Genomic DNA, 19,024 nt, shown 5'->3' with positions numbered 1-19,024 from the left:
AAGAGGTGTCCCCAAAAATAACTGGGACATCTTGGTGGCCATAACAATCTTTTCTCGATGGTCCTGGTCTCCTGTGACATCAGCCTGTTGCATATTCATAGACCCTCATGCATATCCATAAACTCATTTACATATTCCAGGAACAAAATTACCTTCATCGCTTTTGGAGGTCCCACCCCCCTCCAACCGCGATTTGGGGGTCCCATCCTCCTCCCAGCTCAATTCTGGGGTCCCACCCCTGTCTTTTCTCCACCCTCCCTCCCCCCCCTTTCAGATCATTCCCCCAGTCCCCTCCCCCGTGTTTGGTTTTGGGGGCTCCAGGCCCCTCCTGCTCCGTTTTGGGGTCGCGACCCCGTTTTGCATTAATTTGGGGTCCCCAGCCCATCCCCAGGGTCACCTTCCCCCCCTCCCCAAATTGCGCTGCTGGCAACTGATGAGTCATCAGCGAGACACGCTCTGATTGGCTGGAAATTACCCCGCGCGGTCTGTGAGTGTTTACCGCAGTGAGAGGCCTTGGTCTGTGCCTGGCAACTGATGAGTCAGAGTCGGGCCGGGCGCTGATTGGCTGAAAATCGCTGAGCGGGGCCAGTGCTCTTGAGTTTCTGTCCAGTGAGTGGATCGTCATCAGTGCCGCGCGTTCTGATTGGTCGGGATCTTTTTGGGGTGGGGACGGGAGGAACTGGGGTTACTTGGGGTTTATTTGGGTTTATTTAGGGTTTGTTTGGGGTTTATTTGGGGTTATTTATGGACTATTTGGGGTTTATCTTGGGTTTTACTTGGGTCATTTCTGTTTATTTGGGGTTATTTTGAAGTATTTGGGTTTGTTTGGGATTTTTTGGGTTTATTTGGGCTTATTCGGAATTATTTGAAGTTCTTTGGGTTTATCTTGGCGTATATGGCATTTTTTTAGGTGTAATTGAAATCATTTGGGGTTTTATGGGTTTTATTTGGGTGGTTTTTTTGGTGTTATTTGGATTTGTTTGGGCTCATTTAGGGGACTTTTGGATATTGTTTTGGTTTTTTGGGGGTTATTTGGAGTTTATTTCCAGTGCTTTGTGGTTTTTTGGGTTATTTGGGGTCATGTGGGGTCAAAAAATCCGGGAATATTTCTCCTGCAAAAATATGGGAATTTTTCAATAAAAATCTAAGAGATTTTCTCCAAAAACCTGGAAATGTTCCCTTAAAAATCCCGGACTTTTCGCAGCCAATAGCGGCGCACCCCGCCCCCAACCATCCAATCACCGCGCTTCATCTCCCAAATTAGCGAATCACGGCGCACCCCGCCCCAAACCAACCAATCACCGGGCGTCTCCTCTCAGGAACACCGGCCTCCCCGTGCGCCGATCCAACCAATCACTGCACGCCTCCCCTCAGACACACCCGCCTCTCACATGCCGAACCAACCAATCACTGCACGCCTCCCCTCAGACACACCCGCCTCTTTCGAGCTCAACCAACCAATCACCGTGCGTCTCCCCTCGCCAAAGGCCGCCTGCCCCGCCCCTCTCCTGTAAATCACCACGCACTCTACGAAACCAACCAATCACCGGGCGTCTCCTCTCAGCAACTCCCGCCCTCCCCACGCCCGTTCCAGCCAATCAGAGCCGAGCCTGAAGTGGCGCCCCTGACCCCGGGCCCGGGCATGGAGCGGGCGCCTCCTCCCCCCCCGCCGCCCCCCGGGACCCCCTCAGGGACCCCCGGGAGCCGCCCCGGGCTCGGGCGGGTCCTGCGGGAGGCGCTGGAGAGAGCGGGGGAGGCGCTGGGAGAGGACGGGGGGCTCCGGGAGCTGCTGAGGAGGCGCAGGAACAGGTGAGGGGTCCTGGAGGGGTTGTGAGGGGAATTTGGGGAGGGGTTTTGAGGACGTTTAGGGGGCATTTGGGGAGGGTCTGGGGGGGAACTTGAGGGGGTTTTAGCGGGGTCTCGGGGTGCTGGGGGGGCTTTGGGGGGGAATTTAGGGAGGGGTCCTCGGGGGGTGTCACGATCCGTCCTCACGGACGGGTTTCGTGATGGTTCGTGGATTTGATCTCAGGGTGCAAAAAGAACCGACACGGTACAAGGGGGTTTGCAATGATAATCGAAACAAATGCACCTTTATTGAATGACCACAGCAAAAGGCAATAGAGGGATTAAGGGAGAGAAAAAGATAGAGGAAGAGAGAGACAAAAGAGAGAGAGAGGGAAAGAGGGGGATAGAGCTACCAAACGTAGAGACGAAGTCCTTTGGTCCAGTCCAGTCGAGGATCCGCCTGTTACGTTGGGGAGATCTCCAAGTCTCTGGCTAACTCAGAGGTTTTTATTATGATAACTCTATTGGAAATTGCCGGGGAGGGGGGAAACAGATACAATAAGGAATAGATGTAACAGGTAGTCCATGTTCTCAGCAGTAAACGAGAGCCATTGTGTTCTTGGTCCAGCGGTCACAACCTGCAGGCAAACATCTCGCTTTGGTCAGCTTGCCTCCCCCACACACCTGCCCCGGGCTGGGGGTTTCAGTCCCAGTCCTTGGAAGGAGCAGAGGGGCCTTTTCACATGGGGGTTTCGTGTCTCAGTCCTTGATGGAGAGGCTCCTTACATCTCAGTCTGTCTGTCACGGTGGTTGTAAAACAGGTGAGGGTCTTCTGTGGGGGGACCACCCAGAACTCAGGAGAATCCAGCCAGGCCGAGAGGTGGGACAGCTCCCAAGGCTGTTGTTGCACAAAGGGCACGGTGCTTCCTTCTTCTTCTCATTGGGCTCAGTGTAGCACACAGCAAACAACACCTGTGAAAACAATGGCTTGGCAACGCTCTCAGGTCTCAGGCACATGACTTTCTCCTTTGGAGCCAGAGATTTAAGACAGGGGGGGTCTTCTATTCAGTGGACCCCCAGTGACGATCGGGAGGCAGATGAGGGAAAATTCGGACAGACTCTCACACGACCCTGTGACTCACGATTGTCTTGAAGGGATCTTCATCAGCAGAACTCTGTAGTGTTGCTGGTGGGTCTTTATGATTTGCTGTACATTGGTAGTATACTTGGAAATGTAGAGACAGTATGACAGAGAGAGAGAGAAAAAAGAGAGAGAGAAAAAGGAGGAAAAGAAAGGATCGGAAAATGAGGGGAAAAAGGGAAACAATAAACAAACATAATTAATATTGATTATAACAGTATTATTTTCATAACAATTTACAGGTGGTTAATTAATTAAAATAGTATTATTTTTATAACAATTCTCAAATTGTGAAAACAAATCACAAATAATTAAAAGCAAAAAGCAATAAACTAATCATAATACAAGCATTAACTTTAAAAAATGATTTTCTAATACAATTTACTAAAAATGGAAAGTAATTCCCACAAAATCATAAATGGAAATTAAGGATTATTCCAAAACACATATGCTTCATTCATAATTGCCTTGTGTCAAAGGCTTGGGGATGTCCACGGTGCATGGGACATCAGCCAAGTTGTGTGCATTAACTATAGACGTCAATCTTGTCAGCTGTTTCATGCTCCAATTCATAACGAATGGGACTGCTGATAAAATAAAACCAAGCAGAATTGGTATCAAAAGGATAACAATGGGATGACACAGACTGCTCAGGACACCCGTGGCAGTAGGAGACCACCTAAAAGAGTATCCCACCCCCTGTGCTCGGCATCTTTCTCCACCCTTTCCATGACACGGGGTATCTGTCTCACATTGTGATGAACAGTCACCAGGGCTTTCTGTGCGTTTTTCTCAATCTTCTCAAGGATTTCAACTAAGTCTCGATGGAGCAGCAGTTGTCTTACCAAAGTGAGATCCATCCCAATAGGAGTAGGCATCAGTTTGTGAATCAGTGTGTAGTTGGATTGCAATGGGTAGTGAGAGGTAACTGGAGCTTCATAAGAGAAATCCCATCCTGTAATCTTGGTAAAGTTACAAGCACAGAAATTTGAAAGATTTTTAGTATCTCCTACCACGTTTTCTACAAATACAAAATGACAAGCAGTTCTAAGCATGCACATCTATTGCCTATGTATATAAGGACTGTTTCAGAAGTCTTGTTAGGACAAATTTCAAAATGACAGATATTTTGCTCTATGTCTAAACGAATGTCTTGAGCTATGATTGCATTGCTTTCACAGATGAGCCCTTGTTGTTCTCGGACAATACAAGATTCCAAATTAACAGTTTGCCATTTCTCACCAATTTGACGGGCCCATTCTCTTTGGGATAGAGAACAGCTCTGCTGTAATTCAGTTCTAATGCTATAACAGGGAAAATCAAATGCTCTGAGGCATTGTGTATGGTTAACACAAAAGCTGTGGCTGTATTTGCAATGGGCTCATAGGTAAAATTCACCAGGTTCCACCAGGATTGGAATTCTCTTTCAAAGTCAGTGGCACTGTCCCAAATTATTTTCCGAATTTCAGTGGGAAAAGTGCCTTCTTCACCTTCTCTTATAATTGAGGCAGCAACTGACTGCATCCACAATTGTGCCTGGATACAGCTGAGAGCCAAAGAAAGATTGTTTTGTGTAGCACCGAGTGCATAAATTATCAATTTGTGATCATTTACATTTACTTTCTCCCAATGTGGTAACATGTTTGATAGCAACCACTGATTCTCAATGCCAATAAGGATGACTGCTGTGGTTGTTGTTATTTGGTCAAATCTCTGGATGTGGCAGCCAATTTATTCAAGTTCAATTAATTTACATGTCATGTGTAATATCATCACCTGCTGTTACCGTAAAGGCAAGGGAAAACATCATTTCTGTTGTCCATCTCTAGTGTTATCGTGGTTTATCAGGTCTTCATGTCCCTCAGAGTTCTTCTGTGAAAGTAAACACAACAGACTCTGCCACGAAGAGGCAGAAAAAGTTAGAACAGTGGAATTGTCAGAGAGGTTTTGAACACCAGTGGTACTTCCCCTGCAGTAGGGGGGTCCACTAAAACAGGTTGTCCAGGGTAATGTGCTGGGTTCTTGGAATCTTCTGGTCCCCGTAGTGAAGGAATTATGCTTGGAGCAGTCGGGCAAAAAGCAGTGATTTTGGAACACCCATTTACCCCCCATCTATAGTAAGGGGTGTGAGAAGTCCATTTAGTCCCTTCACCTTTTGCCCAATCCTGCACAGTTTTGACAGTAAAGTGAGAAACATTATCAGATTGAATTTCCTGTGGTTTTAGGAAAATCCCAAACCATCCCTGCATTGCTTTAACAGTATTATCTCCTGTGGCTCTTTTAAAAGCATCCGCCTGGACCAACCCAAATATAAACACAGCATAGGACTCGGTGTAAATACAGACAAGAAAAGAATTCTGTCCCTCATGCTGGAAAATACTCCATAAAGTTAACAGTTCCTCAACCTGAGCACTGCCTTCTCCCTCTCTGTGAGCAGAAGCAGAGGAGAAAGGAGGGGTTGCTTTAATCACAGAGGCAAGTTTGTCTTGGCTGCTATCCAAGAAATACAACTTTCTTGTATTGCTAAGGTTTTTTCCACTTCTATGAGAGCTGAGCTAACCACAAACAATCCTTTTTCCCAGGTAGTGTATCTTTTCTCAGCATCTTTGAAACCACAGGAATAGAAACCAACAGGCCTTGTTGGACCCTCAGGACCCTGCTGCCAAATGTGTACTGACAGCCCTGAGGAGGCAAATCCCCGTTCCAGCTGAAAGGGATCTGTGGGATGGACAGGGTCCAGTGCTTGGTGAGCTGTTGCTTCAAAAATCAGCAATTGCAATGCTTCCTCCTGAGAAGGAGTCCAATCCCATTTCACCCCATTTGCTCAGCAAGTCATAAAGGGGAACAAATGGGTCATTCTGGTTACTAAGGAATCTATTAGGTGTTTCTACAGGAGAAGCAGCTACTATGGTTTATTGAAGGATAATTGCTGTAGGTTTAAGTGTTTCTGAAAGCCCTTGAATTAAAGGGGTCATAGTTTCAGGCTTTACAGGTGATTGCATTGGTAACTCATAGCTTGTAGTTGATTTTCTTTCATGCATCATTTGCAGGCAGCCGGCTTTGTGAATGTTTCCCAGAGGTGGCCGGGGGTACCGACCAAAGGGTCTCCCCTTTCCAAGGGGTGAAGCCCCCCTGCCCAATGAGCTGCACACTGAGCCAGGGACCATGGGGTGCGTCTGTCTGCCCTTGTTAAGAACACCCCATGTCCCCAGCACCCACCAGCTTCTTGTTCTGACAAAAGAATCTGATCTCCCTGGTGAGAGACACTTGGCAGATGTGTTCTGTTTCAGATTTGTGGGGGAGAAGCCCGTACTGCTTTGCAAGTTTTGTTAATTCAGTAGCAGTGTACGGGATTTCTTTGGTGGTTATGTGCAGGTCAAGATCCTCATTATTGAAATTGCTGCATTCTGTTTTAATTAGAGATTTCGTGCTATTGTAACAACAGTGTTCCCCACAATTTTTCATCAGAGCTAATTCTGTTTGAGGGTAATTTTGATTAATGTGAGGAGTTTCCTTCTCCTCTGCCTCTTTTGAGGAATCAGCGTTCTGTGAGCTTTTACCATGCTCCTCTATTAAGGCAGCTCATAATAAATTATTTTCATTTCTTTCTTCATCTAATTGTTTTTGCAAAACTTCAACTGGGTTTTGAAGGGAGTCTATTACAGCATTTTTCTCACTTCTTCGCTTAAAGCGAGTTTCTGTGGCTGCTCTGAGGCAGGCTCCCAAAACTGAGCAGAGAAGGGTTTTATTTTTGCCCAGTTTGACTTTTGTTTGATGTTGCAAAGAAGATATTCTATAAATAACATTTTCTAAATTAAACCAATTGCAGTTTGCCCATTCTTCTCCTCCTAGAGAAGGTGTGACATTGTATTTAGCAAGCAGAGCATAAAATTCAGCGTCACCTTTTGCACTGAGGTTTTGAGTCATTTTGAGAAGGGACCAAAACCACAACAGGGAGATGCAAACTTAAGTTACACAATTTCACAGCCTTTGCTGTGTCCCCTTCACTTCCCTGGCTGGGTGAAGAGACTAAATCTGCCTGGAAGGTTCTATTTAGTTACCTCAAGTTGTCTCTTCCTTCCCAGACAGTCCCGATACACACACACACACACACACACACACACACACACACACACAAAACAGTTTTTTTGTGAAGGGGCCAAAAACTACGACAGGGAAATGCTGATTTAATTTACACAACCACACAGCTCTTGCTGTGTTTCCCCTCCCTTCCCTGGGTAGGTGAAGGGACAGATCTGCCTGGGAGGCCCTTGCTTAATTTCTTCAAGTTGCCCCTTCCTTCCCAGGCAGTGCAGATGCACACAAACACAACAGAAACAGTTCCCCCTTTTGCACAGAGAGATCTTTGGTGAAATTCTGGAGACAGAGCCCTCAACAGAGTACGGGGATTGCTTTTCACCTGGGAGACTGCACACAACCCTGCAAACCCCTTTGTCTGTCACAATCCTGTCCATGACACCAATTTAATGTCATGATCTGTTCTTACGAACGGGGTTTGGGATGGTTTGTAAATTGGTCCCAGAGTGCAAAAAAACCCGACATGGCACAGGGGATTTTGCAGTAATAATCAAAAACCAAATGCACCTTTATTGAATGACCACAGCAAAATGCATTGGGGAAAAGGGGAAGAATAAGAAAAAAGAGGGAGGAAGAGAAAGGAAGGTATAGAGCTACCAGACGTAGAGAGATGAAATCCTTCAAAGTCTTCAGTCGATGGAGTTTGCCTGATCACATCAGGGGAGATCTCAGAGATTCTGGTCAATTCGAACTCCCATTATGGTCTTTTTTGATGGGGGAAGGTGATGAGTCTTGAAATCAAATCAAAAGTAGTAAAGAATAGTCTATTGTAATTTCTGGGGGGACAAAAAAAGGGATTGAAGAAGGGTACAAACAGTCCATGTTCCCAGCAGTGGGTGAGAGCCATTGTCTCCTTGGTCCAATGGCCACACCTGCAGGCAAACATCTGGCTTTGGTCAGCTCGCCTCCCCCACACACCTGCCCCGGGCTGGGGGTTTCAGTCCCAGCCCTTGGGAGGAGGGGGAGCTTCTCCACATGGGGGTCTCATGTCTCAGTCTTTGAGGGAGAGGCTTCTCCCATCTCAGTCCGTCCCTCACGGTGGTTGTAAAGCAGATGTGGGGTCTTCTGTGGGGACCACCAAAGTAACCCCAGAAAAGTCCAGCCAGGCTGAGAGGTGGGGAAATTCCAGGGCCATTGTTGTGAAGCAGGTGCAAGGGAAGAAAAGGGCAAGGTGTCCCCCTTCTCCTTTTCACTAGGTTCAGTCTTCCATGGAAACAAGCACACCTGCAAACAACAGCTTGGCAAGCCAAGGGCTTTGCTCAGGCCTCAGGCTCCTGGTGAACAACTCTCCAGAGCAAGACCAGGATTCCAGCCAGGGTCTTTTTTCGGTGGTCCCAGTTTCTGTCCTTTTCACGACGATGGTGAGGCAGATGAGAGAAGCTTTGGACAGAGACTGACACCATCCTCAGCCACCCCCAGGGCAGTGCAGGCCAAGTCCAGGGACACTGCAGGGTCATGGGGACACAGCACAGGTGGCACCAGGGACATGGCACTGCCACCTGTCCAGTGGCACCAGTTCAATGCCAGTGTCCCTGTGCCACTGCCACCAGCCCTGTCCAGGTGTTCCCAGTTCCATCCCAGTGCCACCAGCCCAGTGTCCCCAGTTCAATTCCAGTGCCACCGGTTCTGTCCCACTGTCACCACCCAAGTGCCACCGCTCGGTGTCACCAACCCAGTTCCAGCCCAGTGTCCCCAGTTCAAACCCAGTGCCAGCAGCCCAATGCTCCCAGTGCCACCACCCCATTGTCCCCATACCAATGTCACCAGCCCAGTGCCACCAGTTTCAGCCCAGAGTCTCCAGTCTCATCCCAGTGCTCCCCATCCTGTCCCAGTGTTCCTGTCCCAATGTCACCGGGTGTGTCCCAGTGTCAACCAACCCAGTGCCACCAGTTGTGTCCCACTGTCACCAGTGTTTTGGGGGTCTTGGGGGATCCCAGGTGGAGTTTGGAGGCTCCTGTGGGGTTTTGGGGGATCCTGGAAGGGTTTTGGGGGGGGGGGGTCCCAGGGGAGGTTTTGGGAGTCCCGGGTGAGGTTTCCAGGGATTTGGGGCTTCCCAGTTGAGAATTCCCAAAGGTTTGGGGTTTCCCAGGTGAGAACACAGGCCAGGGGCTCAGGGGGGCCGAGGGGGGAGGGCCTGGGGATGTTTTGGGGGGGTTCAATCGATGGGGGGGCCTGGGGAGTGCTATGGGGGGGTCGTGGTGAGTGTGGGGGGGTCCCATGGATTTGATGCCTCAGGTTTTGGCTTTTCTCTTTTTCAGATTCTGTGCTGCTTTACTCTGTGGGTCTGAGCTTCATATTAAGGGATGCTGAGCTCTGTTCACAGAGCAGGGAGACAAAACAATTCCTGCTCTAGCTGGGAACCCAAGGACAAATAATCCAAACCTCAGGCCCAAGAGCATAAACAATGTGGACTGAAGAGAGAAAAACAAGAAGGATGGGACTTCATCAGCTAAAGGTATAATTGGACAATTAACTCCAATATGCAAATGGAGAAGAACTTATAAAAGTGCCAGACCTCGTGACCGGTCGTCCATTTTGTGGCCATTTTGGTTCATCTTGGGCGTAGCCCTGGCTGGGCTCTCGTTCTGCCCAAGGTGTATCCATGGAGGCCTTTTAACAAATGCCTGCTTTACTGTGTAACCGTGTCTGGCCTCTGTTCTAGGCCAGCCTTGTGCAGGCATCAGTTTGTGGCGAGCACGAAGGGAGCCGAGGCACCCGGGCAAGGCTGGAGCAGAGGCAGAGGAAGGTGCAGCTGTTGCCCCCAGCCCGCGGCACTGGCGGGGCCCAGGTGCGGTGCCGAGGGTGCGGGAGGCCGAGAAGCTCGGGAGGAGCGAGAGAGGCGTGAGCGGCTGCAGGGGCGCTGCGTTTATCGGGTGGGGGCGGTGGGAAGGGGCGTTTTGTGCTCGGGAGCGCAGCGGGTGCGGTGCTCGCTGCGCCCCGGGCTCAGGGAGGGCGGGCGCTGTGAGCAGCGGGGTTGGATTGCGGGGCTGGGCTTGGCCTGGGGCCGGCAGTGCTGGCGCAGGGGATCGTTCCCGCAGCGCCGCTCCGGAGCGCCGCGATTGGAATCTCGCTCTTTCTCTCGCTCGTTGGGTCTTTTAATTTCTACCCAGAACTGTTAAAATTCCGTGTGTATATTCTGCTGCGAGTGTTGTAGTGATAATATCCCGAGAAACAGTCCCCTGGGATTAGCACTGAGAAACTGGGGAGCCCTTACCGGGGGGAGCCTTGTTTTTCAAAGCCAAGCTTATTGGACTCTCAGAAAAGATCTGGCCGCGGTATGAACTAGAGGACAATCAGACGAGGCCCGAGTTTGGTAGTTGGGATAAGAGATTAATATCAAGTTTGATTTCCCGTAGACGCGAGGATAAATACTCGGGGTGCTCAGGTGAGCTGGAGTATGCGAGGCTCTTTCTGGTGTCAGCGTGTCAGCGGAGCCCCGCAGCAAAGCAAAAGGAAGAGCATCCCTTAGTCTGAAAGGGAAAAGGGGAGAAAAGGGAAAAAGAGCCAATAGTGGCAAACAAAAGTAAAACGAAGGAGGAAGAAGGCTTAGATCGAGTCGCTCCCGCCCCGAGGGTGGGGTCGGTCGGGTCCGGGCCAAGGCGCGCCCCCCCCGCCGCCACCGCCGGCACGATCGGGGGGCGGGGGAGGCGCAGCTCAGCCGGGGCCCCGGGCACGGAAGGAGGAGAAAGGCGAGCCTGGGCAGGCAGGGATGGCGCCGGCCCCGGCCAGGAGGAGGAGCCGGGGGCGGAGCCTGGCACCGGGAGAGGGGAGGGGATGGATGGCGGGCACAGCCCACGGCACCGCCCCGAGAGGAGGAGGAGGAGCCGGGGGCGGAGCCTCGCACCGGGAGGGCGGAGAGGGACCCGCCCATGGGGGAGGGGTCTCTCCGCTCCCAGCCCTGTCAGTTTCCATGGCAACCCTGAACGCCGGGGCGTGGCTTCGGGGATGACGTCACCGGTGCCGGCGGACGCGCAGCCCGGGTTAAAAGACGCAGCAAATCCTGCGTGGGGCTTCCTGGGATCGGGGGTAGGCAAAATAGATTATATGGTACAACAGGGTCAGCCGAATCGGAGAGCTCCTGCTCAAGCAGCTCCGAGGAAGATGAAATTGATGAACTCATTGCAGCCTTGAGCAAGCGAAGGAGGGGAAAGATCGTGAGAAAAGCCATCAAAGAGTGTAGCCCCATAGTGGAACGTACTAGATAAAAAAAGAGAAAATAACCGGTTTTACAAGCCCCACTACGACCAGCAGTTGGCAGCCAGGGGCCGATATATGTAAAAGTTCCATATTCCCTTGTGAAAAACATGGTTCACTTTCCTGTTAAAATCTAAAAGTTTAATAAAGGACAATAAGAAACAGAGACAATAAAGCAAAGATTATGGGCCAGGTGCATCTTGGCACTATAACAAGAGCACCCCTGCTAGTTTGGGAAACGCCCTTTTTATACTGTTTCTATTACATCAGGCTGTTGCATATTCATATCCATCATCCAGTTTACATATTCCAGGAACTGTTTAGCATGGCTCCTCCTCGGGTCTGCCTTTTTAGAGCATGTGTGTTTCTGGGCTGTGGTTTTGGTTCCCTCTCTTGATCACTTCCACTCTGGGCCTTGGTCCACACTTTCTTCAGGCGGCAGATGCTGATAGTTGGCATATCAATAGCAGGGTGCCCATGACATGTTCACTGGATGTTATCCTGACCAAACAGACAGTTCACTCCTAACTAGATCAGCTACCACTACTGCTAGGTCTAAGTTTTTATTAATAGCAGAAATAAAAGCAAAGTTATTTTAACATTGTACATACAACATTCATCTTAATATTTGTAAAAAACAAACAGTATAATATGCATTTATAACAATCCCTCCTCTTCCCTTTTTACAAATCATTTGGCTTGAGGAGTATTTCTTTTTTTCTATCCTCCATTATTTGCTTCCTTTTTTTCATAAATCATTTTTGCTTCTTCCAAGGGGTATTTCTTAATATTTTGTTTCTTTAATACTGTAATCTTTTGTGCAGTCTCAAATGTAGTCAATTTTGGGTCTATAGGCATTATTACTGAATCATTAAAACTGAAAATCAGGGACAAAGACTCTCCAACTAGTTAAAGTTAGAAAGTTGTATGTTTATTACGCCAGTGGGCAGCACAGGGGGAAGTTGTCCCTGAAATGTGTGACTGCACCATACAAGGATTTTTGCCTTCTATTTGTTTCCCAAAATAATACATATGCACAACCCCAGTACCTCCTATCCCCACTTTGTATTAAAATGAGGCTATTAGTCCTTCACGCGTGCACAATTCTTCTCTTGAATTGGGTGGGTGTAGTGGTTTTGGTTTGCCAATTTCAGGTTTCCCAATTTTGAGATTTTCCCGGCCAACACACCAAAGAATGTGGCAGGTTCAGTGCCGGCCAATCACCAGTACACTCACTTCCTGCTGTGAGATGGGATTAGGAGAAAGGCAAAGCAGGCTCAAAACTTTAAAAGTGTATAAAGAAAATGTTATTAAAAGTAACTAAAAAGAAAAAAAAGTAGTAAGAATCAAAACAAATCCCTCAGAACACTTCTCCTCCCCCCACAACCTTTTCTTTTCCACTGACAGTGTAAAGAAACCAAGCCTAAGATTTCCAGTCAGTTTACTACTTCCAAAATAGTCTTTCTTCAGTTCACTGAGGGACAGAAGTCCCTCTTGTTAGGGTTATGGAGGCGTCTCCACAAGAGGAAAAGAACAGTTCTCTCATGGTTCTCAATTTCATCACGAGTAGCAGCTGCCCGGGGAACCCTGCTGTTGTGAAATCCTTCCCATTGCCACAAGCCTTCCCACTGCTCCTCGATGGGCCATGGCGACTTGTGGGGTATTGTTTTAATGATGACAAGTTCAAAGGCAAAAGTTCTCATTATCTATTTCTAAAATCATCTTCGTCCCTGGGAACAGAGATCTTCTTCTTCTCCTGGAAGCACAGGACTGCTCTTCTCTCTTCCCCTGTTCAAACTTCTCATGGGATCGCGGCTATTTCAACATCTGCTTATCCTAGCATGGAGGCTTTTGCTCGATATCAATTTGAACACTTTCATCTCCCCATAGTTTCATGTGTTATAAGGAAAAAGAGTCCTTTCTCCATAGCTTCCAAGAGGATTTCAGCTCCAAAAACAAGGCATCTCTTCCTCCCTCCCACCGACTAGAAAGGAGAGAGTTCCTGGGTTTTTTTGTCTTTAACATGTGTGTTTCCCAGAGGCATCTCCAGCTTCTCAGTCATTCAACAGACTGTCAGTTACACAAAAAGCTTTGCATCACTCCCCTGAATTTCCTCCCATTCGAAACCATGACAGTCGGTGTCTCGAATTGGGTCAGTGGTCCCAGGGATGAAGTCAGGAAGGTCTTCGTCAGGTCTCTGTGACCCTCTGGCACGATCCAAGGCTTTGGGATGGATTAACATGGAGTCCAGGTGCTGGGCATTGTTCTACTGGTTTCAATACGTTACTATAATGGTTCACTTGCTCCACTTCTTTCTACAAATGAGCTCATAATATAACAATTAACTTTAACTTAAGCATCTAATAATGATTAACCAATTGTTGGTGTATCTGACTTCAATATGAATTGGTTCAACCCTCAGCTAAAATCTCAAATTTTTAAAATCATGATTCAATCCCTACTCCTTCTTCAAGGTTGGTAAATTCTTTTACTAACATAGAGATTCTTCTTTATCTAGCAAACTTATGTGGTAGGTGTTTCTTAAAACCGTACCATATGTTCTCAATATTGAAGTTAAAGCTGCTACTTGCCCCAACAGTCTCTAATTCTAAGTACTATAATAGACAAAATCAAACTTATACTAACTAAGAGAAGTAAAACAATAATTGGATGAACTAAGACATTGAGCAAATCAGTTGCCATTGGAGACTACTCAAAAAGCACATCCCACTGATGATGGGATGGGCCTTCTTCCAATCTTTTAAATACTTTCTGTATAGTCTCTGTGGGCATGGTGTATTGTAATCAAAGTTCTTTTTCTTTTATCTTTAACTTCTTTAAGAATTTTCTTTAATTCATAATGTTTGAACAATTGGCTAACCAAAGTTAAGTTCATCCCTATAGGCTGGCACAGGCAATATTTCTTGGATCGTGATCAAATTTGCCTTTATATGTTGGTATGATACGACAGGTGCCTGATAGGAAAAAGCACATCCTTTGATTTTGACAAAGTTACAAATGCACAGGTTAAACTGAGTTTCCTTCACAGTGATCTCATCTACTGTTATAGTGGGACATGCTGTTCTGAGGCAGATACAACCTTGTCTTGTATACACAAGCAAGATTGTCTGGTTAATGGGATACATTTCAAAGTGATAAATACTTTGCTCTGTATCTGAGTCTAAACTCAGAGCAATTAAGCATTTGTCACAGTATTTAGGATTCTTGATGAGATTCATGAAATCTATCTTGGACAAACACAGATTTACATCCCCAAATACTTCTTCTTTCTTACACAGTTGCATTTGTAATTTTTAGCATTTGACCCAGAGACTTAGGGGAGTTAAAATCATAGGCTTTCCCTTGGCACTTATATACTAGTCACACGATTTGGAAGTGGTGCTGTATTAGCTGTGGTTATAGCAATAATCATAAATGCCACAACTCTTTAAGCTACACCTACTTGATTATCTATTACAGCTACAAATCTTTCTGTTCTTTGGGGGATTATTACACTGTGCTTATCATTTTACTCACACTCTATTTATTTCCTTGAGAAAGTTTTAATTTCAGTTTGTTGTTACCCAGTGTAACTTTCTAAAGTCCTTCAGGAGCCTTCTTCACTCGGGAATGATGCATCTAGGTGCTTTGTTCCTTAATCTTGATTGCAGTAAAGGTGGTGAGGAGCACTTGGAATGGTCCCTCCTACTGTGGTTCCAGAGTCTTCTCTGCAAAAGACTTATATACATAATTCCCAGGCTGTGCATTATGTACTGGTTCATAACAATGCTTTGGTTACCTCCTGTGCTTTGGCAGTTCTAGTAGGGAAAGCTTCTGGCCACCCTGAAAAGGTGTCTGTTAACACCAATAGGTATCGATACCCCCCTCTCCTGGGCAGTTCTGAAAAATCAATTTGCCATTGTTGCCCAGGTTCATATCCTCTCTTAATTTGTTCGAGCTTTGGTTTAGGAATATTTTTGGGATTAGTTTAGAGGCAAAGGCTACATTGGCGAGTCACCTGAATCACTGCACTTTGCAAGTTTCTGGCTTCTAGGATTCTATTTTTCAAGTGATTATACAAGGCAGCTATTCCCCAATGTGTTTTCTCATGTTCATCTTTCACTATGACCATAGCATCTAAGAGGGGATCACAGGCCTTCCTTTCCCTTCATCTGCAACAGCCCACCCCTCTTGATTATAACTCCCATTTTCTTCCTCAATAAGCCTTTTTTCTTTTTTACTGTTCTTTGGCTTACTTTCCTTAGAAATTTGTCCATCTGGGATTGAGACTGCTTCAACTGTCTCAACAATTACCTCAGGTTTAGCTGCTTCTTTTGCCTCTCTGTCTGCCAGCTCATTCCTTTCCTCCAATCCAGAGCTCACTTTTTGGTGTACCTTGATGTGCATGATGGTTACCTTTTCAGGTAGCTGGATTGTCTCCGACAGTTTTATTATCTCTTATGCATGTTTAATGCTTTTTCCTTGTGAGTTCAGCAGTCCTCTTTCCTTCCAGATGGCTCCATGTGCATGGACTACCCCAAATGCATACCTTGAATCTGTGTAAATACTGATTTTCTTACCTTTTGCCAGCTCTAAAGCCCAGGTTAAGGCAATTACTCCAGCCTCCTATGCCAAGGTGTTGGTTGGTAATGATCCAGACTCTGTTACCTCTTGGCTGAAGGTAGCTGCATACCCAGCTTGCCTTTTTCCACTGATGACGCAGCTGCTTCCATCAGTGAACCAGGTCTCAGTGTCCTCGAGAGGGGTGTCCTTCAGATCCGGGTCTCTGGAGTAGGTAGCTTTGATAGTCCCCAGGCAGTCATGGATCACCATTTCTCCCATGCTATCACTGAGGAAAGAAGCTGGATTCCCAATGTTAGTTACCACAATTTCTACATCATCTTGTTCCACCATTCTGGCTTGGTATTTCAGGAATCTCTGTGGGGAGAGCCAATGTCCCCCTTTACTTCCAGCACTGCAGACACTGTGTGGGACACCAGCACAGTCATCCTCTGGCCCAGGGTGAACTTGTGTGCTTCCTGGATGTTCACTGCCACTGCCACAACTGCTCTGAGGCATCCTGGCCATCCCTTAGCTGCTGCATCCAGCTGCTTAGAGAGGCAGGCTGTTGCAATACGACACGAAATGAACGACACTCACATGCTGAGATGTCCAAGGCAAAAAAGTCACGTTTATTTCTGGACCTCGATATTTATAGAATTCCAAAAGCAACCATGGATTGGAGGATGAAATTGCCACCTCTCCAACCACACTGGTCAAACCAACAGTCCATCAATTCTCTCCTCCTCCAGAAAGGAATGCAAAATAATCATTATTTACCTGAGAAGTGCGTGAGAAACTCCATTACAAAAATGTAAACATCAGAAGGCTTTGAAGAACTTTAGAAGAACAGGGTGACATCTCACCCTTTTTCCGTTTAAAGAAGAAAAAGAAAAAAAAAAAAGCAAAATGAACAATGTTAAAAGGAAAAATGAACAATGCTAAGTATCCACTCATGAAGGAATCATCAGAGTGATCACTTGCACCATCTGCATCTGAGTCATCACTCGATGATTCATCCACTTGATGACTTTCAGTTTGGCCACAGTTTCCCTTTTGCCTATTGGCCAGATTCTGTCTCTGTGGTCGCAGGTCAGGACGAACACACTTTGAAGGTACCCAGTGTACCCCAGTATCTGTGGATACGCAAGCATACCCATGCCCCAAAGCAATAAGGTCATAGAGACCTTTCCACTGTTTGGTGACTAAATTCCGCATCTGAAGCTTTGCTTGAGGCTGATGTGTCTTGTCCAGAGCCTGCAACGAAAGGTGATGATTCAAATTGACAGGATTATTTGAATTCTGTGGCACAGTGAGATGATTGATAGTATACAAAGCTTTTGGCAACCGACTGTGCGGGATTTTACCCTGCATTCCCCATTTTTGTTTTTGAAGAACCTGCTTCAGAGTACCATGACCACGTTCTACAATAGCTTGACCAGTTGGAGAATAAGGGATACCAAACCTGTGTGACACACTCCACAACTGCAGGAGCTGCCGCATCTTCTGTGATGTGTAAGCAGCACCATTGTCAGTTTTCACAGCAGAAGGTGTGCCCAGAAGGGCAAAGGCCTGCCTCCAGTGGGCAAGGACATCATGGGCCTTCTCCCCAGTGTGAGCAGAAGCCCACATTGCAGAGGAGAACATGTCCACTGTGACATGCACATACTTGAACCGACCAAACTTGGCAATCTGGGTGACCTCGGACTGCCAAAGCTCCAAGGCCCTAAGGCCTCTGGGGTTGTTTACCCCTGCCGGCAAAGGCGGAGCAAGTGCATGGCAGTCATCACATGACTCAACAATGTCACGAGCCTCGGTTGGCGTCAGCTGAAACTGCTTCTGCGGGGTATGTGCATTTTGGTGGAAAAACCCATGCGATGCCTTGGCCTGCGCGAGTGTATCAGGCTGAGGTGCTGCCCACGCTGGGTTAGCCAGCTTGTCAGCCCTCGCGTTACCTTCCACTATAAAGCCCGGCAAATTGTTGTGACTCCTCACATGCAGAACATAGAATGGATGAACCCGGGCCTGAATGGCACACCACAAGGTCTTCAGTAAATGAAACTAGGCAGGATTACTGACCTCCTTCAAAACCGAATGACCCAACCACTGTGCGATATCAGCCACGTGGGCGGAATCCATGACCCAGTTAAAAGGTTCCTGGGAAAATTTCTCAAACACCATGACAGCAGCCCTCAATTCAACCAATTGGGCTGACCCATCCTCATGACCTTCCAGAACCTGCCACTCAGATCCATCCCTCAAAGTACCAATGTCCTTTCCTGTTTTCCCTGAACCGTCAGTGAAGACGGTGGGTCCTTGAACAGGTTCCTGGCTATTTTTGGGCCTCAGAGAGATTTGTGTGAATTTTGCCATATGCAGTAGCCTATGACTGGGCAGATGATAAATGACCTGCCCTGAAAAATTTTCCAGAGCACTCTGCAGGGACACACTGTTTGCAAAGCTCCAGTCAAAATCCTCCTGTTGCACCGGGAGTATGATCTTTGCGGGATCCGCACCCAGCAATTGCAAACACTGTTGCCGGCATTTGATTATCAAGTGAGCAATCAGCTCAAACAATGCAGTTGCCGTCTTCTGTGGCTGATGGGGCAGGAAAACCCATTCCAACAAGTGCAAGGAATCGGACCATTTGTCACTCCACTGGCCAATGATGCCTGTGGGATGCGAATCTGGAGTGGTGATGAGCACAGTGACATCAACGGAGGGATCAATGCAATGAACCTGGCAAGCCAAGACAGCTTGCTGAACCACCTCCAGCACCTGACGTGCCTCCAGGGTCAATGTGCGAGGTGACTTTAGATCAGCGTCCCCTTTCAACAAATCATACAGAGGAGACAGTTGTGCGTCTGTCAGTCCCAAGTATGGAGGTAACCAAGTACGGATGAAACCTACCAATTTCTGGGCATCATTCTGTGTCTTCACTAAATGCACAAATTGCACCTCCTGCTGACGGATTGTCCATTCCAGAATTTTGACCCCCAAATACTTCTAAGGTGGTTGTTGTTGAAGCTTTTCTGGAGCCACCTGCAGCCCATGAGCATGCAAAGCATCGAGCAACTGAGGCTGAGTCCTCAGCAGCTCATCCTGGGTGGATGCAGCCACCAAAATGTCGTCCATATAATGGTAAAGATGGGCATCAGGAAACTGCTTGCGAAAACTCCAGACAAAGCACGGGCCACATACCATTGGCATATGACGGGAGAATTTCACATTCCTTGGGGCAAAACT

General features: G+C 47.4%; 1 pseudogene; it reads right to left on the bottom strand.

Annotated features, from left to right (window-relative positions):
- LOC136570611 (uncharacterized) overlaps positions 1-19,024 on the bottom strand; it is a 708,931-nt pseudogene that overhangs the window by 526,899 nt on the left and 163,008 nt on the right.

This window comes from Molothrus aeneus, unplaced genomic scaffold, assembly GCF_037042795.1.
Source record: "Molothrus aeneus isolate 106 unplaced genomic scaffold, BPBGC_Maene_1.0 scaffold_35, whole genome shotgun sequence".
Taxonomy (NCBI): Eukaryota; Metazoa; Chordata; class Aves; order Passeriformes; family Icteridae; genus Molothrus; species Molothrus aeneus.
The sequence above is the reverse complement of the archived record's forward strand: the minus strand, read 5'-3'. Positions and strand labels throughout refer to the sequence as shown.